This window comes from Hordeum vulgare, chromosome 4H, assembly GCF_904849725.1.
Source record: "Hordeum vulgare subsp. vulgare chromosome 4H, MorexV3_pseudomolecules_assembly, whole genome shotgun sequence".
Taxonomy (NCBI): Eukaryota; Viridiplantae; Streptophyta; class Magnoliopsida; order Poales; family Poaceae; genus Hordeum; species Hordeum vulgare.
Genome location: NC_058521.1, coordinates 66531285 through 66540367, shown reverse-complemented (window position 1 = coordinate 66540367; position 9083 = coordinate 66531285). Strand labels below are relative to the sequence as shown.

The 9083-nt window shown below is 46.1% G+C and overlaps 1 pseudogene; it reads left to right on the top strand.

Annotated features, from left to right (window-relative positions):
- The first annotated feature begins 415 nt into the window (after positions 1-415).
- Positions 416-2591, top strand: LOC123450276 (annotated as a pseudogene).
- The last annotated feature ends 6492 nt before the right edge of the window (positions 2592-9083 follow it).

Below are 9083 nucleotides of genomic sequence, written 5' to 3'. Positions count from 1 at the left end.
GTTTTGGGGTGAGGCGGTCAATACCGCCGTTTATTTGCTGAACCAGGCTCCAACCAAGAGTGTGGTTGGGATGACGCCGTACGAAGCATGGTACGGACATAAGCCCGCAGTTGATCATCTTCGTACTTTCGGGTGCGTGGCGCATGTGAAGACGGTGGCCGGGCATACAAGCAAGTTGGCGGATCGGAGTACTCCAATGATATTGGTTGGCTATGAAGCGGGCATGAAGGCGTACCGTGCGTGCAACCCCTCGACCGATAAGGTGGTTGTGACGCGTGACGTGGTCTTTGAAGAAGCGAGGTCATGAAATTGGAACTCCACCGAGCCAGTATACCCGGTATCCGATGACATTTTTCATGTTTTTTACAACGAATATGACCATGCAGATAATCAACCAGAGCCTCCAGCGACACCGATGGATACTCCGGAAAACAGCGCCAGAGGAGACGCGTCATGGAGTTCACTACAACGGGTGGCGTCCGAGCAACAAGCGTTAGAACAGCTCCACGATAAGCAACGAGCAGTGCGCCCGACGTTACCACTAGCGCTACAGGCTACAACAGTGATGCGCGTGGCACGAGCACTATGTCCGGCAGCCCAGCCAAGTGCGCTTGAGGCAACGGCGGCCCAGCACCAGGATCTCCAGCAGAGAGTTTTTCCAACGGGAATTGAGCCATACGTAACACGAGGAGCTGGTGGCTCAACTCCAGAAGTGCATCTATACTACTATTAAACAATCCAACAAGAATTACACTACAGACACCCAATCAAACGTCTCACAAAAAAAACAATCAATCAGCACCCCACGATTAATCCCATAGATCTTAATCTAACAGCCCTCGTTAATCCACCGTCTGCTGGTTGTACTTAGCAATTACAATTGGCTGAACATACTCCACCAACGAAACTTCCAATCACGCAAGAAAAATTAACTTTCCCTAACAAACTATACCAGATCTCACCCTTACATCGGGTAAACCCCCCCCCCCCCCCCCCCCCCCCTCATCGCGCATCAATCAAAAATCTCGTGGCAGGTTCACGGTGAATCCGCGGCGGGGGATCCGGCAGCACAACGGCGAGCTCCGATGCGGCGCCTGGCGGACCAAGCGCGGCCGGCCTTGGGAGATGATGCTCTGCATCTACGGCTTCCCCACCAACGTTGCCGCCCTCCAGGTACCCTTCTTCCGTCTCATCTCATCTCGTCTCGCTTCAAAGATTGGATTCACTTCGTTCTGTGATGGGTCACGGCTACTCCTCTGCCTTTTACAGTACTAACGCGTGTTTCTTGGCCTACAGTTCGAGTGGGCGTGGCAGCACCCAACCGAGTCGCTGGTCGTTCACAAGGCGGCCGCCGAATTCAAGTCGCTCGGCGGCATCGGCAACAAGGTCAAGCTCGCCTACACCATGCTCAACCTGTAAGGCTCCTCTCTCCTTCTCCTGTCTCTGCATTTCTAGCTGCTCCATCCATGGATTCTTTTCTTGGGGACAGAATTGAGTAGCAACAGTATACTGAAGTGAAACGGTTGTTCTGATGCCTGTGTCTGTGTGTGTTGCCAGCTTGAATCTCACGGTGAACTTCTTCTCCGCCAAGAATACCAAGTTCACCGCAGGCTGCTCGGCCCTCCCCTGCCACATGAAGACTATCGTTAGCCCGATGGAGGATCTCCCTTGCTACGTCCAGGGCCTTTCATCCGAGGACGATATTATGGAGCCTAGAGAGGATGAAGAAGAACCAGATGCGGCTGTTGGCGGTGATGCTTCTGATCATGGTTTGCGGACACTGGATTTGGGAACCGGAATTGTAGGAGGTGAATCAAACACTGATGAGTTTTTTGTTCCGATGGAATGGAGTGAGGTCTTTGCATCAAGAATTTCAGAATCCTCTACAGCCCAACCAGTGGAAGAAGAAAACAGAATAGCTGGCTGTGATTTTGAATATACCATCGATGACTTCCGTGAATTAGACACTGATGAGATTTTTTGCTCCGATGGAACGGAATGAGGTCTGTGGATCAAGAATTTCAGAATCCTCTCTGGCCCAACCAGTGGAAGAAGAAACCAGAGTCGCTGACTCTGATGTTGAATATCCCGTTGATGACTTCGGTTACATGGAATGGAGCGGAATTCATGAGACATTGGAACTGCACGTGTCTAGAACACCACCTCGATGTTCCTCGAGCTCGTGCAGCGATGATGCTGCTGGAAGATTAGTAAACTGTGTGACAAGGCAAGCATCTGCAGTGTTGAAGGCAGGTTCAGACGATGGTAACCTTTTCTTCCATGAGATTGATGTGGTAGACTTGGTTACACCAGTCGCCCGATTTGCTAGAGATTGCAGCAAAGCGGCCAACATTTGCCCCAAGATTATTGATCTGACAAACTCCCCTATTGTCATTGAGTTGTAATGCTTTGTTGGACTAACCCAGTACAAAATCTTGTTGTAGTAAAATGTTATCATAGAATAATAGCCCAGATGGGAAGCGTATACAGTAGGCGGATTTGTAAAAGACTGGGTATTGAGACTCGCAATACTCTTTTCTTGAGACAGAATTGTTCACACACACACAAAAAAAAGTATTTTTGTTGTTTTATGAGAAATGGGTTAGTACTCCTAGGAGTATGTACTCCCATGCACTCCTAGGAGTATATATATACTAAAATTTTAATATAACAAGCAATTTATAAATTATTCGGTTAGTCGTTTGTTGCACGTGCATGCTAACTAGTGCACGTGAAGTATTCCATCCGTTGGCTAATTCAGCTAGTGAACATGAAGCTATACATAGTACAGGTGAATCTAGATCGCCAGAAAATAGGAGTTTGGCAACTCCGCAAGATGAAAATTACTCGTTTTCGATAAAACAGGAGACAAGGGAACGTCCGTCGACACCAGTTCGTCTTCGACCAGTGGTGGATTTATATCCGGAGGAAGCACTTCGTACTATTAATCCTGTCAAAGTTATAAGAAGAGGACGACAATGTTTGCTTAGCGTCGAGGTACCGACGAAATTGAAGAAGCAAATACCGAGGAGTGTTGGCGGCGTGCTATGGATGAAGAGTTGGGATCAATACGAGACAACAAAGTATGGGAGCTCGCAGATCTTCCCAATGGTCACAAATCCATAGGGCTCAAGTGGGTGTACAAAGTCAAGAAGGATGCTGAAGAAAACTTGGTCAAGCATAAAGCTCGGCTCGTAGCTAAAGGGTTTGTGCAAGAGCAAGGTATGGACTTCGAGGAAGTGTTCGCTCCAGTCACAAGGATGGAATCGGTGAGGCTAGTTATAGCTCTCGCGGGTCAAGAATCTTGGAGGCTACATCATTTGGATGTAAAATCCGCGTTTTTGAACGGGATTTAGAAGAAGAACTATACGTGAAGCAACCACCGGGGTACATCAAAGAAGGAGAAGAACACAAGGTGTTGAAGCTACACAAGGCATTGTATGGGCTACATCAAGCTCCTCAGGCATGGAACATCAAGCTTGACCGTACATTTATTTCTCTAGGTTTTGAGAAAAGTCCACTCGAACATGCTATGTACAAGCGAGGTAAAGGCAAGGATTGTCTCTTAGTGGGCATCTATGTTGATGATCTGTTGATAACTGGAGCAGACGAAGAGGAGATTGCAATATTCAAGCTACAAATGAAGGAGCTATTCAAGATGAGTGATCTAGGGCTCTTGACATACTAGCTCGGGATCGAGGTACAACAAAAGCCGAATGGGATCACACTATGTCAAGAGGCATATGCAAAGAAGATATTTGAAAGTTGTAGCATGGTGGATTGCAAACCAACTTATGTTCCAATGGAGCCTCGGCTTAAACTTAGCAAAAGGAGTGAAGCCCCTGCGGTTGATGCAACGGATTATAGAAGTGTGGTCAGAAGCCTAAGGTATCTTGTGAATACACGGCCGGACTTGGCCTATTCCGTTGGCATAGTGAGTCACTTCATGGAAGCACCCACGACTGAACATTGGGCTGCTGTCAAACATATACTCAGGTACATCAAAGGGACAACAAACTTCGGTTGGGTCTATTTGAGAGAGAAAAGGAAGGAGATGGTGGAACTACTTGGCTATAGTGATAGCGATCTGGCAGGGGATGTGGATGACCGTAAAAGTACCTCGGGTCTGGCATATTTCTTGGGCAGGAGCATAGTAACTTGGCTATCACAAAAGTAGAAGGTGGTCGCATTATCGTCCTGCGAAGCACAGTATATAGCAGCTGCAACCGCGACGGGTCAAGGTGTGTGGCTAGAAAGGTTACTCGGTGACCTCACAGATAAAGAACCAGAAAGAGTGGTGTTGACAACAAGTCTGCGATTGCCCTGTGTAAGAATCGAGTGCATTATGACAGGACCAAGCACATCGATATAAGGTAGCACTACATACGACAGTGCATGGAAGAAGGCAAGATTGAAGTCAACTATGTTTGCACCGATGACCAGCTTGCAGATATCCTGACTAAGTCTTTGGGACGACAGAAGTTCACGAAGATGCGAAGAAGGATAGGTGCCCAAAGCTGTAAAATGAGGACATCGTGATTAGGGGGGTGATTGTTGGAATTAACCACGAGTCTTGTCCGGTTAGGATAGGAATCAATCATCATGTCATACATGTATAGAGCTAGTAGTATTCGGATTAGAGTTTGTAACCGTGTAGGCTTGCATACGTTAGTCCTAATTCCTATATTTACCTGTACACCCCTGTAAACTTTGTATCTCGAATCAAATCAAAAGCAAGACACAAACAGGTGCGACACGCACCTGGTTTAGCTATCAAATCTTTGGTGTTTCGTCGAGTTGTGCAAGTCTAGATCGATTTAGCTAGGGATACGTCCATCCACCAACTAGTGTGCTTGCTTGCTCCTTGTGGCTGCATCGTGCGAGATCGTCTCGACGAAAAGTACTCGTCGAGTCGGCTTGTATCCAACAGTATAAACTCTTTTGATTTGCCTGTTTTTCAGATTTATGCACTTTCCCCATGGTATAAAACACACTTGATAACGAAAGCTGTCTAGGTAGCTGCTGGTTCTCTGAGCAGATGAAACAAATAGTATATATTTCACCGCTGAGCTGTTCTACATCAATTCTTCAGGAAAGCTCTACCTCGAGAGCGAAGCAGAGGACATAGGTTTCAGATGGGCAGATAGTTACTTCAAACGGATTATAGGACACTCGAAGCTGTGCACGGAGATTTTGGCTCTCGGATATGACGATCATACCCTCCCCCCATCATGCATCCTTGGGGCCAATTCCTGCTACCACCGTATCTACAGGACCCCCATGACACTTCTACCAATAAGTGTTGTTTGCCATTCGTTCATTCCTAGTAATTAATTCATCTGCCGTTATAATATACTGATATCTATGTATTTTGGTACCAACTCACTAAAATTATAACTTGCTTTTGTTCTCACTAAATAATTGCAGCCCCATCAACACTTGGAAAGGGCACACCAAGTAATATGCTACAGTTATTCTCAATGCGTCTATCAAGCTTTGAACCCTCGTATCCCATTAGTCTGTATGGAATATTTGCCGTTCGGGATTGCTTGGGCCCGCGACGAAATTACGTCTTTAACTGTCCCAAGGATGACGCCGTCACGATTGATAAACAGGTAATTAGGACCTCCTTTCCTCCTGAAGATATTATGCTTGTTTTCTTTCTGAAATGGTTTGGTAATGTTTATTGAAACACTGTTATTTATGTCTTTGATTCTTTGATTTGTTTCCTTCATTGCTCGCATCTATTAAAATATGTGAGAGAGGTCAGGTTAATTTATTTCTCCATGTTCAAAAGATCTTCTCTTTATGTTGTTAAGCATTAGATAGATGATCACATCAACCCATCAGACCAGTTCTCGAAATTGGATATGATTATACTTTTACCACCAAGATACAAAATTGGTCATCTTGTTAATATATTTCAAGAAACATGTAAAATCCATTTATTGGCTTATTATGATCAAAACTGAGAGTATATGCGCCAATGTGAGTGGTCTTATAGAGTTGGAATGTTACGCTTCACTGTAATTGCTTTACTGAATCTACATACTAACAAAAATCCTATTTCTTGTGTCAGGCAACTCTCACATCCATCCCAGTCTCCTTTGATTTGACACAGGCGGATAATCTGTCTCGGTGTATTTGGCCTGAAAGCATCACCAGTAGCAGCAGACTTCACCATACACTTTTCCAGCACAGGTTTGTATCGCGTACTGCCAGTTCCCCAACCTTGATGAAGACATGCTGCTGGAGGAAATCAGAAAAATCAAACAGTGGTCGGTGTGATACATACCTCTGGTGTAGCCGTAGCAGGCGACATTGGAGTGCTCGACGGATGATCTTCTACCTCCGGCGAAGTCGGCGTTTCTTTCTCCGAAGAACTCGGCGCTTCTTCCTGTGGCGAACTTGGTGGCAACATCCGATGCTTCGTGCAAAATAAGACCTGATGGAGATTCGGGCCGAGGACCCTCCCTTCTTATAACAGCAACAATAATCTTGATTTGAGTTGGACCAGGACACGGACTGCAATCCATCAAATCGAGATGTGTTGGACACGGACTGGGATGGAGGAGGCCGTCCGTGCCCCTCGCCATTTGCTTGGATGTTGCTGCCGCACAAGTCGTCAGCGGATAGCAAGGTGGGCGGCTACAACGTGCCGAGCGGCACGATGTTGATGGTGAACGCGTACGCCTTCCACCGCGAACCGGCGGCGTGGGAGCGACCGCTAGAGTTCGTCCCGGAGCGGTTCGAGGACGACAAGGCCAAGGGGCGGTTCATGATCCCGTTCGGGATGGGCCGCCGGCGGTGCCCCGGGGAGACGCTGGCGCTGCGGACCATCGGCATGTTGCTGGCCACGCTGCTGCAATGCTTCGACATCGCCGGAGAGAGGATCCCGCGGTGGAGGACGGGGTGGATAAGGTGAGCTGGGGGTGTTTTTCTTTTTAATCTGAAACATTTTTCTTCTTCACTTAAATCTGGATGACGGGTTAAATACCCAAAAACGAAAGGTTTTTTGTGCAAAACTACCGACGACATACGATAAAAGCGACACGTGCTTCCAATACGGTATGAATTTATACAGTTGAGCTACTATACAAAGTCTAAGAGGTAGTGTCCAACATATATTCAAGAACTGTACGTGTGTTCATCAGTAGATAAAACTGTGTATATTTACTTTCGTGAGTAGATTCGATGGCGGAGGCAAGGCTCGGTGATCGGGGCCACCATCGTTTTTGTTGTTTGGGCCTTGTAGTCTGCATCGAGCTTGTCTAAGGTCGAAGACAGCGTGCAGCTATGGTCACGCCGTTGCTGATGCAGTTGTGCTTGCCGGTGTCTCGCCCCCCGCCTGGCCACGCGCATCGCCAGCGTGCAGTCCTTCATCACGTCCTTCCGTGCACCCACGGCCGAGCCCGGTGTTACGGACCAGCGTGCCCAGGCCTGCTGGTATACACGTGCGTCAGTATCGTCTAATTTGAGGCCTGCGTGAATCTGCCATGCATACCTGCGAGGGGATAAGACATCATGTAATATCGGCTAGAGGCCATCCAATCCGTGATGTACATGTGCGTCAAAACCTTACAGTCCAAGGACGTGTTCTATGTATGGAACTTGAAAATTCAGGACATGGTGAGAAAAACAGCGCTAGAGTTTTCTCGAGGATGCTTCGCTGCGTTGACGGAGCAGGAAAGGTTGAGCTGACGAATCTTCAAAGAAAGAATTTCTTTTTTTGTATAGTCATGGTAGATTTCAACCGGAAATACATATTGGCTTGGTTTATATTCCTTAAATAAAGATAAAAGGTGCACGTGGGACAACATCCTAGGACTCCTAATTAAGGTTCCTCATCCGAGGGCTGTACAGAATTAATCTTAAGATTGAACGGACAATTTGATTAGTTTATGAGGATTAACGTGGAGCCTTGTATGATGCATCCAATTAGTAAATGGAAAATGGAAAAAGTTTGCCTTCAACCGACCCATCCCTTGCGTGGTATCCTTTGTATCCGTGTCCATCGGATGTAGTCTTAGTCAGATGGACGAGAGCAACCTTTTCATATGTATGTTTCTGCAACTGGTACTTTGTTTCAGAAAGTGGCTTTGCTACAAGCCTAACTACGCTGGTTCCGCAGATGTATGTCCACATCCACTACTAGCGCTCGACCCCACGTTGTTATTTGCAACAATGGTGTTGTTACAGAACAGAGGCAGCGACGACTGTGCAAATGGTGCAACACGACCGAAGATGTTGTTTTAATATTTTTTTGAAACAAGGTTGTTGTTGTACAAAATTAGATGCGACGGCAGAAAATGTTGTTGCAATTTATGCAACAAAGGTCTCGTTGCAGAAAATTGAAAAAGAGGTCATCCAACATGAGTCATGTTGCACGAAATTAAAAAAATGACGTTTTGCAGCAAGGATCTTGTTGCAGAAACTAGAGAAGAGAAGGAACGATACGGGCCGATAACATTTTCATATTGAACGGCTCGCGAGGCGGTGGATCTTTTAGAAAGATCCACCGGCCGACGCGTAGCATGCCCCTTAGTAAATATAAGATAGTTTGACCAAATAGTTTGATATTTCTTCACTGAGAGGGGTGCGTTGTAGTGGGTTCAACCTGACAGAGTTTTATATCCAAGTGACAGAAAAGGACAAGGACACGTCTTTATATTGTTTCCACTAAGGATAAAACAATGGGGTTAATTCATATTGATTGAGTTCTCTTTGTCTACATCATATCATAGTTCTCCAAGCATTACTCTATTTTACTTAAAACTCTAGATGCATGCTAGATAGCGGTCGATGTGAGGAGTAATAGTAATTGGTGCACGCAGGAAACGACATATTTGCTTATGTACGTGACGCCTGTATATACATGATCATTGTCATAAATATAACATAACTATGCGATTTTCTATCAATTGCCCAACGGTAATTTGTTTACCCACCGTACGCCTACTACATGAGAGATTCCATTAGGGAAAACTACGGGCCCCGGGCCTATTCACTTGTAAGTTTACAAACGCTACAATTACCTCGCTTAATTTATTTACTTTGCAATTATCAACTTTGATATACACGCT